Below are 18,789 nucleotides of genomic sequence, written 5' to 3'. Positions count from 1 at the left end.
TGGAGTAGAGGGACGACGGAGGAGAGGGCTGACGCCGGACGGTGGAGGAGAGGGCAAACGCCAGACGGTGGAGGCGACGGAACGGTGGAAGAGAAGCTCAGATCAAATGTGCGGGAATTTTTTTTTTCTTTTATATACATGAGCTCGATGGATCAACATTTGCGCGGGATTGAACTTTTTTTTTTTTTTTTTTTTTACAGTGCGTGAAACACACGCACTCAAATATGCAAATGGCCTTCAATTTCACGCCTCACATGCCACCTGTTTAGAGCTCGGTTTAGAGCTCGTCTTCTAGTGGTCCGTAGCGGAACTGAGTTATATTGAAATATAAATAGAGAAATGTTAGGCCTTCAATTTCACACCTCACATGCCACCTGTTTAGAGCGCGGTTTAGAGCTCGTCTTCTAGTGGTCCGTAGCGGAACTGAGTTATATTGAAATATAAATAGAGAAATGTTAGGGATCATGAAATTTTTTTTATGAAAATGATCATGAAAAATTTGTGACCCTTAGATTACCTTGATTAGTATGTGGTGCTTTATTCTGAGTGTAATCCAAAGGTTATAAGCCTTTCATGATCATTTTCATGAAAGATTTTTCATGATACCTAGTATTGTTGATATAAATAAATACAATAAACTATATAAAAGTACCTGGGCCACTTGTTCAAGTCTATGCCTCCGAAGCTTTTGCTTTGACGTGTGGAAGATATGTATAAGTACCTGGGCCACTTGTTTGTTTGGTTTTTTTGGACCTAGTCCTTGGACTTACACGTCGTCATTCGGAAAAATTCTACTAATACTGAAAAATTGTTAAAGAAAATTATCGTGATAGGTTAACTGTGGTTTAATTGAATTTAAACTATACATTGACATTTAAAAAAAAATTAAATGTATTATTAGAGCTGAAATATTTACAAGCCTAGCAACAGATCCACGTGACGCACATTGTATTTTTTTTAAAACTTTATTTCAGGTGATAATAAGTTAAAAAGAAAAGGAGAATTAAAAAATTGCATATAGAATTTTCATAGTAAAAATCATATAAAATATGTGTTTGTGTGACATTGTTGCCAATCTAAGACACAATGATAGTTGTTTTGTCTTGAACTGAAAAGGATCACAAAAAATCACATTACTCTTTATTTTTTTTATCAACAGGATTAGGATCCGCTTTGACTTTTTCGGGGCTCAAAACGAACTTTTAACATGGGCCTTTCATACATATTTTTTTTAAAATAATTATGTGCCTAATTTTTTTTTTTGATATTTTACCGTACTCGTAAAAAAATTACTTTTAATATATATATTAAAATTTGAGCAAAATATACATTAAAGTTTACAATAAAGAAAATGACCAAAATAATTTAAGTTGAAATATTAAACAAAAAAGAAACAAACCATAAAAAAATCACTTAAATATCATTCTCCGAGCATTTTTAACTATAAAATTGCTAATCTAGTTTGCATAATTCAACTTATAAACTAAATCATTTTTTATGAATAAAATTACTAATTTATTTAATCTTTCATTTGACATAATTTGACATAGTAGAGTAAATGTAAGATTCACCTTGCTGATCTTTTTTTTTTTTTTTTTTTCTGTTGTCCAGATGCACCATCGAGCATCACCCGAGCACCCATCATCTCTACAATCCAACATGATACCCGTCGCCACCCATCATACCTCTCACTCCATCTCTCTCAGCTTCATTTCCCTTCCTTTGCTTCATTCATATTCTCTCTTCCCGGTCAGTCCCTGATTCGAAACAGAAACATTTTAATTTTGAGATCTCAAATTATATATACATAGATTTGATTATGAAACTAATATTGGATATTTAATTGTAACATTCCAGACATCCCATAAAGACGTTGATTTTTGACTAATAGTTGACCGGAGTGCAAGACAAAAAGTGTGTAGGTGTGTATGTGCGACAATTGGTGAGCCAACTTTGCGCTATGTTATGTGTGTCTCGAGGGTATACAAAACTTTAAAATCAAGAAGGAAGAAGAAGGCAGGTGCTATGCTATGGTGAACTAAATGAACAGTTTAATCATGAGCGACCCTAGTTAAGTTGCTTTAGGATATAAAATAATTGAATTAATTTTTTTTACATATTTTTTTAATAAAAAGTTAAAAAGATACGATATGCTAAAATAGTTAATAAGATAAAATATTATATCAAATTTATAATTATTTTATTTTTTTCTCACAAATATCATATCCAATTGTAAAAAAAAATTTAATCTTCTTTCTAAATATAACTATTTTAACCTACTAAAATAATCAAAAATTTAAAAACTTACTAAAAAAAATCAACTTTCCAGACGAGGCCAATGTGTCAGTGAATCACTGGTTGTCTGTAAAAGACTACCTTCACAGTAAAAAAATGGTTGGGACCCTTTTTTTTTAAGACTTCCACAATCTCTTTTGGATCTCAATTATTGATATATGTGTGGGACCCATTCATGTATGTGTGGAGCCTACACCATCAATGATTAAAATTTAAAAAAGATTGTGGGAGTTTTCAAAAAAAGAAATCTCAATCATCATTGCTTCACGGTATGACCGTGTAAAATTTAATCCCCTCTAGATAATCCACATATTTGGATTATAATCATTTAATAATTTTAAATAATTGGCCACATTAATAATTTTTTTGATTTCTTTTGATAAATAACAACTATCTATTAGTTTTAAATAATTTATCATATCAATTATCTATTAATTTAAGTTATAACTGAATTTTAAGAACTTTTAAATTCCACTGAGATTTTTTTTTCATAAATTAATATAATAATTAATAAAAATTTAGAGCCTTTTTTTTTGGTCAATTTTTCGAGGCCAAAGCGACAAGTTTGCTAACTTGTATCCAAAGTTGGGCCTTGAGCAAGGGGCTTTTTCTAAATTAAGTCAAATTAGCAACTTATTTTTTAAATTAGGCTTAGTTTGGACGAAATTTTTAAACTAGGCTAAAACGTGGTTGTGAACCTCACTTTCAACGTTTTTGTAGCTGTCGCGTGAAAATTTTGTGAAATCGTAAAAGCTTGTTTCCAAACTACACTTTTAATTAAGAAAGCGTGATTTGTAACCACGCTCTTAATTAAATTTTTTTTTTCTAAAAACGTTGTTAGGAACCACGCTTTTAAGTAATTTTTTTTTTTTTTTTTTCTGAAAACGCGATTGTGAACCACACTTTTACTGTTGACCAAAGAAACTTTTAAGAAAAATGTGAAAACGTGTTTTGAAAACATGTTTTCAACAAAAAAAAAAAATTCAAACCCAGCACTCTCTTCTTTCTCACATTCACACTCTCTCTCTCTCTCTCTCTCTCTCTCTCTCTCTCTCTCTCTCTCTCATTCATATATAATTTTTAATATATATAAATTTTATTTTATAAAATTGAGACCGATATTAAATATATATATATATATATAATAATTTATAATAGTAAATAATAATCAACTATATAATTTATATATAATTTTGAAAAAAATAGTTTTTATTGAAAAAATAACTTTTTTTTTCAATTAATTTTTTTTTCAAATAAAATTAATTGAAAAAAACTTTGTTAGTAAAATTTTTAAATTTTTGTTTAAAACCAACGTAAACTCATTTTTTAAATTTATGTTTTTTCCTCAAATTTACAAATTGAGACAACTATTTATAAACAAAAACAAATATCAAACAAGTTTTTATGATAGTTTTTTAAATTTTTGTAAATATAAATTGAAAACTGAAAACGAAATGGTTATCAAAAAGTTAAAATTGAATGATAATTAAAATGATAAAAAGTTAAAATTGAAACAACCATACGTATGTATATAACCTGCCCAAAAGTTAAAATGATAATTATTTTTTACCCTTAAATGATAATTATTTTTTATTTCTTAACCAAATTAATTTTTAATTTTTAAAAAAAAATTCTAAAAATCAAACCATACATAGTCTAAAAATCTTTTGATAAGTAATTTCTTACGTTGGTAACTTATTTAATTATTTGTTAATTTTACGATATTTTTACCATCTGAGACATGTTTGGTAACCATTCCGTTTTCAGTTTTCAATTTATATTTATAAAAATTTTAAAAATTATCATAAAAACTTGTTTGATAATTTTTTTGGCTTATAAATGGTTGTCTCAATTTGTAAATTTGAGGAAAAAACGTAAATTCAAAAAATGAGTTTATGTTGGTTTTTAAACAAAAATTTAAAAATTTTACTAACAAAAAAATTTTTCAATTAATTTTATTTGAAAAAAAAATTAATTGAAAAAAAAAAAGTTATTTTTTCAATAAAAGTTATTTTTTTTCAAAATTATATATAAATTATATAGTTGATTATTATTTGCTATTGTAAATTATTATTATATATATATTTAATATTGGTCTCAATTTTATAAAATAAAATTTATATACATTAAAAATTATATATGGATGTGAGTGTGTGAGTGCATGAGAGAGAGAGAGAGAGAGAGAGAGAGAGAGAGAGAGAGAGAGTGTGTGTGTGTGTGTGTGTGAGAATGTGAGAAAGAAGAGAGTGCTGGGTTTGAATTTTTTTTTTTTTGTTGTTGAAAACGTGTTTTCAAAACACGTTTTCACATTTTTTTTAAAAGTTTCTTTGGTCAACAGTAAAAGCGTGGTTCACAATCACGTTTTCAGGAAAAAAAAAAAATTATTTAAAAGCGTGGTTCCTAACAACGCTTTCAGAAAAAAAAAAATTTAATTAAAAGCGAGGTTACAAACCACGTTTTCTTAATTAAAAGCGTGGTTTGGAAACACGCTTTTACGATTTCACAAAATTTCCGCGCGACAACCACAAAAACGTTGAAGCGTGGTTCACAACCACGTTTAAAAATAGTTTGGAAATTCTATCCAAACTAGGCCTAATTTAAAAAATAAGTTGCTAATTTAAGTTAATTTGGGAAAAGCCCCCTTGAGCAAGACTCATATTATTCTATATAAATTTTCCATATACAAATTCTTTTTTTTTTTTATTTTTGTATAACGTTGCCATAAAAAAATCTTTGTTAGTGGCTTAGCTAATTTAAATGATAAATTATTATTTCGTTGTTGAACAAAAATGAGGTAGTGAGATTGTAGGATGAGAAATGATATGTATCAATTATTTTTGAGTCAGGCTTGTTTCAGTCTATTTTGTAGATTAAACGGTGTTGTAAGGTCTGTGAGGTTTATCACAGGTTCTGTTTCGATAATCTGAACCGTTAGTGTATAGAGTTCGTTGAGTACTTTATCCCTGTAAAAAAATACATTATTCTGATATCAATAGCTACTTGATTAGATCATATTTTTATCAACAATTTATTTAAAATTATATTTACCGTTGACAGAAATCTGATCCGATCAAGTAGCTATCGATATCTGATCAACGTGATTTTTTTTACAGGAATAAAGTACTCGATAAATTCTACATATTCAACGATTCAAATTATCGAAACAAGACCCGTGATGAGTTCTCATGAATTCAACAATATACTCTAATTCGATACTCATGATCAATACTTTCTTTGAAAATAATCATTAAGAAAGTAATCCAGACAAATAATATAATATTGTATAAGCGGTGATATAAAACATTAAAAAAGAAGGAAAAAAAAAAAAAAAGAGACAGCATCTATTTTGAAAAGTAAGTTAAAAGTCACTTTTTGCCTCCGTTTGGGAAGTGGGTTGGCTTTTTGGTTTTTTGACTTTTTTGGCTATTTTAGCCTGGGCTAAAAAATTTGGTTTGGGAAGGGCTTTTTGGCTTTTTAATTTTTTTGACTTTTTTTGTGAGAGAAGAATGTAATAATTATGGGTTGGATGTGATATTTTATTATTTGTGACTAAAATAACCTATTTTGTCTTTTATGGCTAAAATAGTCAAAAAAATCCCGTTTAGCTCTTGCCAAACAGAACCAACTTTTAACCAACTTTCATCTCTCACAAAAAAACTAAAAAAAATTAAAGAATAATTTTTAACCATCTTTCTAAAACACCCCATTGCAGCCCTCTTGAAGGAAATGACTGACTTTGGGAGATGAAGCCAGTGATTGGCATACTGTAAAGTAGTACAAAAAGTTTAAAAAAAATTATTAAAAAAAAAGTTCAAAAGTACGGGGGCGGTATTTATATTATGGCCATGACTTCTGTTCAGTTCGGGATCGGACTAGACCGTACTGTTAGGTCTGTGGAGGCCCACCACGGGTCCCGTTTTGATAATCTGAACCGTTCGATGTGTAGAACTCATCGAGTACTATATGTCTGTAAAAAATCACGTTGATCGGATATTGATAGCTATGTGAACAAAACAGTTTTTTATCAACCGTTAATTTTTTCACCGTCCATTTTTTTTTTATACAAAACTGATTTGATCACATAGCTATCGATATCCAATCAACGTGATTTTTTACAGGCATGTAGTACTCGATGAGTTCTACACATTGAACGGTTCAAATTTTCAAAACGGGACCCGTGGTGGGCCCTCACAAGCCCAACAGCACGGTCCAGTCCGATCCCGGACTGGACAGAAGCCGAACCCTTATATTATATTCCTTGTAATGGAAAGTAGATTAGAAGATTCTTTCTGTAAATTCTGTTATTTATGACATTTATTTTTTTGTTAAAGATAAAAAAAAAAGAAAAAAAAAAAAGAAGTAGTTGTTAGGTCATCAAACGTTGAGGGTAAACAAAAAATTTAGGTCAAGTTAGGTCTTGTTTGGTTTAACTCTTAAAATATAATTTTTTTTTAAAAAAATTAAAATTTTATTTGGTTGGAAATTTTTTTTAAAAAAAATTTAAGATTATTTTCTCTCTCCTATACATCAATCAATTACTTTTTTTCTCTCTTCTCTCATTCTCAATTACTTTTTCTTTCACACATATTTACTCAACTATAATAAAATATCAAATCATCCCAAATTCCCGTACTCCAAAACTAATTCCAAAATATACAAACAGCCAAATTAAAAAAAATTCTAAACTCTTTTCCTAAGATTTTTTTAAAAAAAATTATCTTCTAAAATCAAACCAAAAACACTTTTTGTTTTAGATCATCTAAATGCTTAATACTATTTTAAAAAAGACTTGTGAATTTTGTTAATCAAAAATAATAAAAGTACAAAAATAATTTCACCATCAGAAAAATAGATTTGTACAATTGTTAAGAAACGTGGAATTTTAGCTTGTTTTGTTTCGTTTTTCTGAAAACAGTTATCAGAAAACTCTACTTTTTTATTTTCAATGTTTTTTTTGTTTTTAATGAATTTTTTTAATATTTTAAACAATTTTTTTAATTTTTAGATATACCTAACATAAATATACGTAAAAAATAAAAAAAAAATTGAAAAAAACCTTTTAAAAATTCACTAAATACTAAAAATACACGAATTCAGTACATTTTTTTTTATATTTTTATGTATTTATTAATTTTAAAAATATTTTTTTACAAATTTTTTACTTTTTAGATACATCTAAATAAGGTGCACCTAAAAAAGTAAAAAAAATGTTTCAAATTTTAAAAATATTCACTAAAATAAAAAAAAAAACACGAAAATCAAAAAACTCAGTTTTCAAAAAACTTAATTCAAAAAACTCAAACCAAACATACTGATTATTTTGTAAATACGTATGTATTTCCACAACAAACAAATTATCATTTTTTTTTAAAAAAAAAAAAAATCCAAACAAAGAGTTTCTCAACTAGTTGGGTTAAAAGAGTTCTTTAAACTATGTTTGGTTTTGGCTTTTTGGCTAAAAAAACATAAAAGATAAAATCGGCTAGATAAGTCAATAAGATAAAATGTCATCTCCAAACTATAATCATTACACTTGTTCTCTCACAGAAGTCAAAAACAAAAACCAAACGAAACGAGACTAAAAAAGCTAGGCTAAAATAATCAAAAAGTCAGGCTATTTTAGCTCTTTCCAAATGAAGAATAGATTTTTTTAATAACTTTTTGACTTTTTGGCTAAACAATGATGTAAAAAAAACCAGTATGTTTGGGATGACTTTTGATTTTTTACGAAAAAATGTACAAAAAATAAAGAAAAAATAGAATCTTTAACTTTTTTATATAGGTTATTGGTTTTTTTGATTTTTTTAATGACTTTTAAGATCTTTATTTGACAATTTTGGTTCCGTTATGTTTTTGAAAAGAATTGTGAAATGTTATGTTTTTGAAAAGAATTGTGAAATGTTTTGATCAAATCGCCATCCCGAATGCGAAAAAAAATAATGTCAACATAAAATGAAAAAAAATTGTTACAATTTGTACAAATTAATTCACAAAAAAATTCAATATTAACATATTTTCTGTTACATATTTTTATTCCTAATTATTTCGTTTTTGACAAAAATAAAGAATGCGTATTTTGTTTTAAAAAAAATTAAAAATATTTGATTATAAATTTTAAGAATAATTCATAAAAGAATTTTTTTTTTTTTTTCTGAAGACAACTTCCGTTTGTATGGATTTTCAAATGTATCAGTTTTGATGAAATGCAAATGTTTTTATCACCAATCCTGTTCCCAAAATCAAACAAAGGCTGTACCAAAAAAATTTTAACAGCAAAAGCAAAAGAAAAAACAAAAACGTTCTTTATTGTCAGATAGATTCCTGAGCAATTGAAGAAAGGTCTGGATTATTGCGCCTCAGATATTTCTTGCGTGTTGAATGTATGCAATAATGGTCACAGAGCATCTCTGTCCGCTGCAGGACAAACGAAAAGAAAAAAGAAATGAAATTTTAAAGTCCCATCAACGTGCAGTTGTTGCAGATTTGTTGGTAATAAGGAGGGGTAATTTTAAATTCAATAATGATTCATCTCATCAATTTGGGAGTACTAATTAATCATTAATAATGTAAAAATTAAAAAAAAAAATTTAAGACCAAAATATCACATCAATAAGTAGAACCCACTAATTAGTGCTCTCTTAATGCTCTTAAATTAGTGATCTTAAACATTTTTCATTTAAATTACTATCCATTATTTTATATTATGTTTTTTTTCATAATATTTTTAAAAAAAATTTAAATATATATATTTTTAAAAAATAAAAATTATTTATTTATTTATGTTATGCCAAACAGTACTTTAATAATAACACCATCTATCAATGGGATGATTATTTAGGGACAATTTGGGAATATTAGCTTTTTAGTTTTTTTTTTTCAATTTTTTGATTTTTTTTGGGTCACATTACCTCTTTATTTTTTTTTTATTTTTTTACACAAAAAAATCTAAAAAACTAAAAAATTAACCTTTTACTATTTTTTCAAAACACCACTTAATAGTTTAAGAATACGATCGCGTGGTATTTATAATAGTATAATTAGTATAAAAAAAAGTGTAATATTATAATTTTATATTAAGTGATTAAAAGTATGAAAAAATATAACAAATAATAATTGATAAAAAAAATATAACCATGATATTTCAAAAATATTTAATAATTTTTCCTATTAATGTCACAAGTTAATAAAATATTACAAATAAGATTCGAAAAACTCTGGTAGCGTTTGGTAGAGTTTTGTAAATGTGATTTGAGAATATGAGTTATATTTTGAGTTTGTGTGTTGTGGAATTATGATTTGAGTGTAGAAAATTTATTTGGTTATTGTTTTTAAATAGAGTGTTGAAATGTGTTTCGAATATGTATTTTGAATTATGTTTTGAAAGTTTGATGTGACATGTGAAATAAGAAAATTTGTTTGGTAATGTGTTTTGAAAATAGTTTTCAAAATTTAATTCAATCAATAATTTATTTTGAGTGTACACAACTCTTATATCGATATCCGTATTTTTTATCAACAGTAATAACCAAACTATATTTAAAATACTGAAATTAAAAATTATTTTTTTTTTAATTAATTTTTTTTAGTAATTTTTGTTGAATAAATTGTTTTTTGTTATACGAAAATATTTTGGTTCTTTTACGACTGCGACGTAAAAGAACTCACAAATTTATTTACATATTTTGGTATACGAAAATATGTCACAAGAGGCTTCATTTGGGAGGGATACAAATGGACACTGTGGTTTTACTTTTTTTTTGGGGGGGTATTTCGGAAATAAGACACTATGGTTATACAAGCAGAACAACACACTTAACAACTACTTATAATGGGTGTCCAGTACCATTTTACATCCTGCCAAGTAATTTCTCAAAACAAGTTAATTGAGTAGTCAAAGAATGTGGGTTCGTTTGGTTTGTATTTCTGAAAAATTTTTGGAAAATTTTCTCTACAAATAAGTTTTTAAAAGAAATCAAACCAAACAAATTTTTCCAAAAAAATTTCTCACAACTTGTAAACCAAACAAGTTTTCCAAACAAATCTCTCTCTCACACACATCAAATCAATCACTTTTTCCAAAACTCTCTCTCAAAATAATTTTCCAAAACATCTTTTGAAAAAAACCAAACCAAATAACTTTTCGTACTTTTTATCTCTAAAACACATCTCTCAAACACAAACCAAACATACCCTGTAACTTCATGAAGTCTACCACTTGAAGAAACAATTGTTAAAAGCAGACAGTAAACCAATAGTCATTGACTATCTTCAACTAGGAATTTTAGCAATAATTACTATTTTGTACCTTGACTTGACTTGACTTAAATATTTAAAAATAATTGCAACTCAAATAGACAACCATAACTTACACAGATTTTGTAAGGGATTCATAAATTTAAGGGCAAATTACATATACACCCCTCCAGGTTTGACAAAATTACAGATACCCCCCTGAGGTTTGAGAAATTACGAATTCCCCCCTGAATGCTATATTTGCATAAGAAATTAGGGGGTAATTTGTTATGAAATATAAACCTCAGGGGGTAAATTGTTATGAAAATACAAATCTCAGGGGGCGGGATGTAATTTCCGAAACCTCAGGGGGGTATCTGTAATTTAACCAAACCTGGAGGGGTGTATATGTAATTTGCCCTAAATTTAACTAGAATTGCATTCAAGCAGTAGCAATCTCTCACTTAGACAATTCCATGACAAAACACTTCTCCATAATGTATGACTCAAGCTTATTTCCAAAAACCCAAAATTACAATAAACAATGAAATTCTATGGACAATTGAGATTTGTAATCCTGCCTATAAAAAACAACACGAAACAAGCACCAAGTGAAAAGTAATGTGTGACATAAAAAAATAAAATCAATTTCACAAAGTTTTTTTTCTTCTCCCCTTAGCCTCCGTTTGGGAAGTGGGTTGGCTTTTTGGCTTTTTGGCTTTTTTGGCTATTTTAGCCTGGGCTTAAAAGCTTGGTTTGGGAAGGACTTTTTGGCTTTTTGACTTTTTTGAGTTTTTTTGTGAGAGAAGAATGTAATGATTATGGGTTAGATGTGATGTTTTGTTTGTTATGGCTAAAATAGCCTATTTTGTTTTTTGTGGCTAAAATAGCCAAAAAAGCCTGCAAACCCACTTGCCAAACACAGGCTTAGTAATATCTATATCTCTCCCCCATGAACATTTTTTCTTCTCCCCCTTAGTAATCCTCTTGTGATGGATCTAAGCCTATTTTTGAATTAATATTTTGGTATACGAAAATATACGTCTATTGTAATATATTTTGGTTCTTTTACGACTGCGAGGTAAAAGAACTCACAAATTTATTTACATATTTTGTTATACGAAAATGATGTACAAAAATGTATAGAAAATATATCAAAAATAATATAATGTTAGTGTAAAAAAATGGAACACATATGATGGGACAGATATGAAAAACATGAACAGATCGGCAGCCACAAAACTGATCGACTGGGATGGGATGACCGGCCGGATGACCGGCCGGTTGACCACCCGGTTTACCGTGTCGAAGGCTACTACTCCTCTTCTTCTTCGAAAGCTACTGGTGTTTTAATACCAAAGGTAGTCTGAATAAAATACGAGATGCAAAGGTAATACGGAACTAACTTGTAATTGAAATTAATGTTCTTGATGGAGCTGAGACCACTCGACGGTGAAGTTGAAATCTTCCTTCAGCAGGATCAAAGACGGTGAAGATGGTGTGGTTAAAAGAATGGTTTATCATAATTTATAACAAGGCTGAAGCTTGGTTTTTTATTTTTTATTTTTATATTTTAATTTGTTATGTATTATTTTTTTATAATATTAATAATGTTTTTCAGAAAAGTGCATGTGAACTGATATACACAGCTATGATGTCCCTTTTCTTTTGGCTCAGTATATAGGTAGTAGGTTCATGAAATTACTAAATTACCTTTTATATTTTGTTCACTTCCCATGTAAATAGAGAGGGACAAAATAGTAAATTTATAGGTGAATTCAATTATATGAGCGTGCTGATGGTCCTTCAATAATGGTCTGATTTGTACTCATTTCCTAATAAATTAATAACGTGTAATAAATGAGAAAAAAAATTGATAATATTTTATAAGGTTTACGATATGATTTGTATTTTAATCTATTAAACTTAGTGTATTTATGTTAATTTTTATTAATATGTATTTTTAAAAGTTATTGACTTCAACAAAATTTAAAAACAAAAATTAAAAATGTATTGTACAAGATGTTTGTACAGGCGTAAAAAATAAATTGATATAAAAATTTAATTGACACAAAATAATTGACATAGATTTATTTTAAAATGGAAAAATCATTTGAAAAAAAAAATTTATTCAACAAAAATTACTGAAAAAAATTAATTCAAAAAAAAACAATTTTTAATTTCAGTATTTTAAATATAATTTGGTTATTACTGTTGATAAAAAATACGGATATCGATATAAGAGTTGTGTACACTCAAAATAAATTATTGATTGAATTAAATTTTGAAAACTATTTTCAAAACACATTACCAAATAAATTTTCTTATTTCACATGTCACATCAAACTTTCAAAATACATATTCAAAACACATTTCAACACTCTATTTAAAAACCATAACCAAACAAATTTTCTACACTCAAATCATAATTCCACAACACACAAACTCAAAATACAACTCATATTCTCAAATCACATTTACAAAACTCTACCAAACGCTACCTAACTTTTTTGCTTTTAACCAAGCTTTTTGGGAATGATTTGGAAAGTTGGTAAAAAAGCTACTTTTTTTTTTGAATTAATATTTATTTATGGTGTCACATCACACTAAAATGACTAAAATAACCTCACCAAACTTAAAAAAAAATAACTCCGATTCGTCGCTCGAATTTTCCGTGGCTTGAGTGGCTCGAAATCCCAAAACGACGTCGTTTTAGGATGTTTTTTGATTCTCTTACCGGTAAGATAATATTTTCCGTACCATTCGGGTCATTCGAGCCTCACTTTCTCGAGCTACGGAGCATTTTCCTAAAAAAAATTACATTTTACCCAAACCCACAAGATATAAACATTGAGGGTACTTATGTAATTTTCCAACCTACTTTTTGCCACTTCCCAAATGAGCAAAAAACGCAACTTTGCGTTTTGCTTAGCCACAAAACGTGGCGTTTTGCTCTAATCCCAAAAGAGCCCTAAGTGGCTGTTGTGCAGTTTGCATAGTTGGTCGGGGTGCTTGGGCTTATTTTAGGTCCTGTTTTAATGATACAAATCGTTCAATATTTAGAATTTTTTGAATATAATATTTTTATAAAAAATTAAATTAATTAGATATCACTAGCATTATGATTAAATTAATTTTATATTTGTAAAAATATATGATAATTGTAATTTTGAGTATAAAAGTGAATACAAAATTGATTTGACTGTAGTGCTATTGATATTCGATCAATTTGATTTTTTATAAAATATTTTACAAAAAAATTCTAAATATTGAATTGTTCGTAATATCAAGACGGGACCCAAAAATGGGCACAAACGCCCCAACAACCGTGATTGCTATACAAATGGCACAACAGCTATCCATCATCATAACTAAAATAGTTAGCTCCCAAAGCAACCATTTAAGTTGAAAAAAAGAAGTTAATTATCTAAATATTTCTACTTTTTTATTATCAATTTTTACCATACAATAAATTATACCAATCAGGACCATTATCATTGATCTTGAAGACAAGGTAATAGCGAAATGATATAAGGGATCATTATTCTAGCAAATGAAAACAAATACCATTGACACATGGGTAGGGATACGGGTACCGATATTAGTATGAGTATAATATGAGTACGTTGATACAGTAAGATCTAAAAAAAGTAAGATACGAGTATGACTAGGGTACGTTATTAAATTTTTTATTTTTTATAATATATAATTTGAGATTCAATCTACAAATCAAAGTTCAATACCAAAACTAAAAAAAGAAATTACAAAACCAAAAGAGAAATCATAATTGAATAATATCAATATTAAAACACAGCCTATAAGCTAATGCCATTAAATAAGAAATATTACAAATTAAAGTTTCATTCCAAAAGTAAGCTAAGTGCAATTTGAAAATTTGAAATTTCAGTTTTCACTTCTATCAATTTTATCATTGAATAATACATCTTTTAGTTTGGTGTACTCTTGATGTACCAATCTCGTACCGATGAAGTACTTATAGAGCACTCAAGTGCTAAAGAATATATAAAAAGTACCTGATACGTATTTCAAATACCCGGTACGCATGCAGTTGTATCAGTACGAGTACCAATACCCAATAAATACCCAGTACGAATATGGAAATATTTTTGAAGTACTGATACTTCATAGACAGATACACACCTTTATATGTCCCAGTTATGATTTTACGATTTTTATGACATATTATAATATTAATTATGACATAATTATAATTTATTATGTTATTTATTGTGACTTATCTATGATGTCTTGTATTTGTTATTTTGGTTATAATTAAAGAAGTCTTTAATTTTGCCTCAAATGATATTTGGTTTTGATCCTTAATTATGACACATTGAATTGTGATGTTAGTTATGACTCAATTATAATATATCTTGATTATGACTAAGAAAATTGTTAGTTATCTTTCAAAAATATTTGATTATGATTTATTAAATCATAATATTTTGTTATATTAGCATCATAAAATATTATAACTTACCTATGATGCACTCTTTGTAAGTGGTGTGTACTGAAGAATTACCCTACTAATGAGTTTTGAATTGTAAAGACATCTGCATCAATCTTAGCAAATTTTAAGTTAAATTATAATTTAAAATTTACTTTTATATTTTAGCTAGTCTCTTTTTTATGTACACACTCCTTCAAACTTTCTATTTTAAAATTCTATTTCATTAAAATATTACTTTTTTATTGGGAAATTTGGCTATAAACCCCCTTTACCTTCCTTTCATTGTTAGAAGGACTAAGAAAAAAATTATACTTTCTAAACCCCCTCATAATTATAAAATCTTACATAAAGGACAAAATTTATTATTTAAATATTTTATCAGACTATTATACCCTCACATATACACAATCCAGATACAAAATTTATCTTCTCTCTCGTCTCTCACTTCTAACCCTAGCTTCCTCCATGGCCGGAGCTGTGTCATTCCTAAGCTCCGACGATCTCTCTATGCATCTTCTTAACTCTCCTCCTTCAACTCTCCTTCAACTGTTCATCTTCTATCTCGTCTCTCTCTTCTAATCCTAGCTTCCTCCATGGCCGGAGCTGTGGAGAACTTGCAAATCGCGCTGATACATATATATATATATATATATCTATATATATGTGTGTGTTTGTGTGTTTTGAGATTTGAATTCGAATATATAGATTTTTGAAAGTTCAAAGTTTTAAAAATCTGAAAAATCTGTAAAATCTGAAAAATCTGAAGAACCGGGGTATGAAAAATTGAGATTTCTCTAAAATTTTCAGATTATAGGCCTGATTCAAGGATTATAGGCATGATTCAATGTTTTTCAAAGTAAACATCGATTGATTCAAGGATTATAGGCCTGATTCAAAACTCAAAGCTCAAAGTTCTATCGATTTTTCAGAGTAAACATCAAATTTCATTTGATAGAACCAGAGTAAAATTTTACTCTGGTTCTATTGCTCTGTTTTTTTCATTTGACAGAACCAGAGTAAAATTTTACTTTTATACAGAGTAAAATTTTACTTTTAGCTTTAGAGTCTTACAGTTTACTTATTTTTCAGAGTAAAATTTTACTTTTATATAGAGTAAAATTTTACTTTTAGTTTCAGAGTGTAAAATTTTACTCTCATTCATAATAAAATTTTACTTTTATGCAGAGTAAAATTTTACTTTCATACAGAGTAAAATTTTACTTTCATACAGAGTAAAATTTTACTTTTAGTTTCAGAATGTAAAATTTTACTTTTATACAGAGTAAAATTTTACTTTCATACAGAGTAAAATTTTACTTTTAGTTTCAGAATGTAAAATTTTACTTTCATACAGAGTAAAATTTTACTTTTATACAGAGTAAAATTTTACTCTGAAATATATAGTGAAGATGACTTAATAGGAGAGCTGATAGATATGAGGGTAATATAGTAAAAGAAACAAGTTTTAAAATATTAGGGGGTTTTGAAAGTACTTATATAATTCTTGTCCTTTTAAAAGACAAATTAGATAGTAAGGGGGCTATCACCAAATCTCCCTTTTTTATTCTTTTATCTTTTTCAATTTAAATATATGATGGATTATAGTCTCAGAAGAGCAACAAACAACAAGCAAACAAGCAAAAACACAATCACAGGGAGGTCCACCGGTTAGGGAAATTTGGGCATTTTCCTTCTTTGTTACAAGGCACTTATGGGACATTCGACTGGATGACTGGCCATGGCTTTTTACCAAGCTTTGCTCTTGAAAATATAATAAAAAAATAGATTATCGTATGAACAATGCCTCAACAAATTAATAGAGGCACTGTAGCAAAGTCAAAATGAAGGCTATAGTGAGTCTGATGAAACTGATATTCACAACTTTTACTCTTTACAATAATTTCAAAGCTATTGTAAAGAGACTGATCTGAATACTTTAATGTGACATAATTGAGGAGAGAGAAAAATAAAAGAAAAAGTAACAAAAGTGAATCATTATTGCAAAGTATTCAGCCTCCGTTTGGGAAGTGAGTTGGCTTTTTGACTTTTTTGACTATTTTAGCCTGGGGCTAAAAATTCTGGTTTGGGAAGAGCTTTTTGAATTTTTTGGCTTTTTGGTGAGGTGTCTTCCTGTTAAATTACCAAATTGCCCTTTTTGCCTTTTTTTTTTTAATTTTTTATTTTGGGTTTGGATTTGGCATATTTTTTATTTCTCTTTTTTTTTTTTTTTTTTTTTTTTTTTTTTTTTTTACAATTTTGGGTTTGGATTTGGCGTATTTTGCTTAATTTTTTTTTTCTTTTTTTTTTCGGCTTGGATTTGGCATATTTTGGTTTTTTTTTTTATTTTAATTTTGTTATGTTGGGTTTCGATTTGGCGTTTGTTTGTTTTTTTTTTTTTTTTTTGGGGTTTGGATTTGGCATTTTTTGCTTAATTTTATTTTTTTGTATGTTGGGTTTCGATCTGCCGAATTCTGCTTAAATTTTAAATTTTTTATTTTTTTTATTTTGGGTTTGGATTTACCATATTTTGGTTTTTTTTTTTATTTTAATTTTTTTATGTTGGGTTTCGATTTCGCGTATTTTGCTAAAATTTTTTTTTGAGCAGTTTTTTTTGGGGGTTTGGATTTGGCATTTTTTGCTTATTTTTTTTTTTTGACAATTTTTGTATGTTGGGTTTCGATCTGCCGAATTTTGCAAATCCAATTTTTTTATTTTTTATTTAAATATTTTTTGGGTTTGGATTTGGCGGATTTTGCTTAAAATATTTTTTTTCTTTTAGTTTTTTTTATTTTGCGTTTGGATTTTTCGTATTTTGCTTAATTTTTTTTTCTGTTACTTTTTTTTATTTTGGGTTTGGATTTGGCGTATTGTGCTTAAATTTTTTGAATTTTTTTTGAAATTTATGTTTTTGTCTTTTTATTGTTTTTTTTAACATTTATTAGTTCTTGTTCTTCATTTTTATTGGTATACAATAACTTTATTTTTAATATATTTATGTGTTTCATTTATTTGTAAATTACGTCGTGAATGGTAATTTATGTTTTCATGTTTTTTTTTTTTTAATGAGAATTGAATGTGGCGTAATGTTGTCGTTATTTTTTCAAAATTTACGATTTTGTCATTGTCTTATTCACTCACATTAATTTGTTTTTATATTTACAAAATGGCTTTTCTCTCGTTTTATTTATTTGTAAACGACGTGGCAAATGGTAATTTCTGTTTTTTTCTTTTTTTTTTCCTTTTTTTTTTGGATGAGGCCTATGTTTGTCGTTCTTTTTTTAATTTACGTTTCCGTAATATTTTTTAATTTGTATACAGTACTTTGTTATTATATTTGACAAATCAGTTTTCATGCGTTTTTTATTTATTTTATTGTCCTGTGTATTTTAAATAATTTAATTTTAATTTTAATTTTAATTTTAATTTTAAATATTTAAATAATGTAAATAATCTAAAAAATTTAATAAGTAAAAAATTAAAATAAATATTCAAAAAATTTAAATCATAAAAATTTAAATAATTTAAATATTCAAAAAATTATTTTAACAAAAAAATTTAAATAATTTAAATATTCAAAAAATTTAAATAATTTAAAATGTTAATATTTTAAATTTAAAAATAACTCTAAACTCAAATCGTAACCAAATACATAAAATAAAACTCAAGTAATAAATTATTTTTAAAACTCATAACCAAACACATAATTTGAAACTTCATATTACTTTCACAACTCTACACTCAAATCATAACCAAATACATAACAAAAAAAATTAAAATATTTAAAACTATTT

This window comes from Camellia sinensis, chromosome 2 (genome assembly GCF_055761805.1).
Source record: "Camellia sinensis isolate YWXY chromosome 2, ASM5576180v1, whole genome shotgun sequence".
In the NCBI taxonomy this organism is placed as follows: domain Eukaryota; kingdom Viridiplantae; phylum Streptophyta; class Magnoliopsida; order Ericales; family Theaceae; genus Camellia; species Camellia sinensis.
This window is presented reverse-complemented; position numbering follows the sequence as displayed.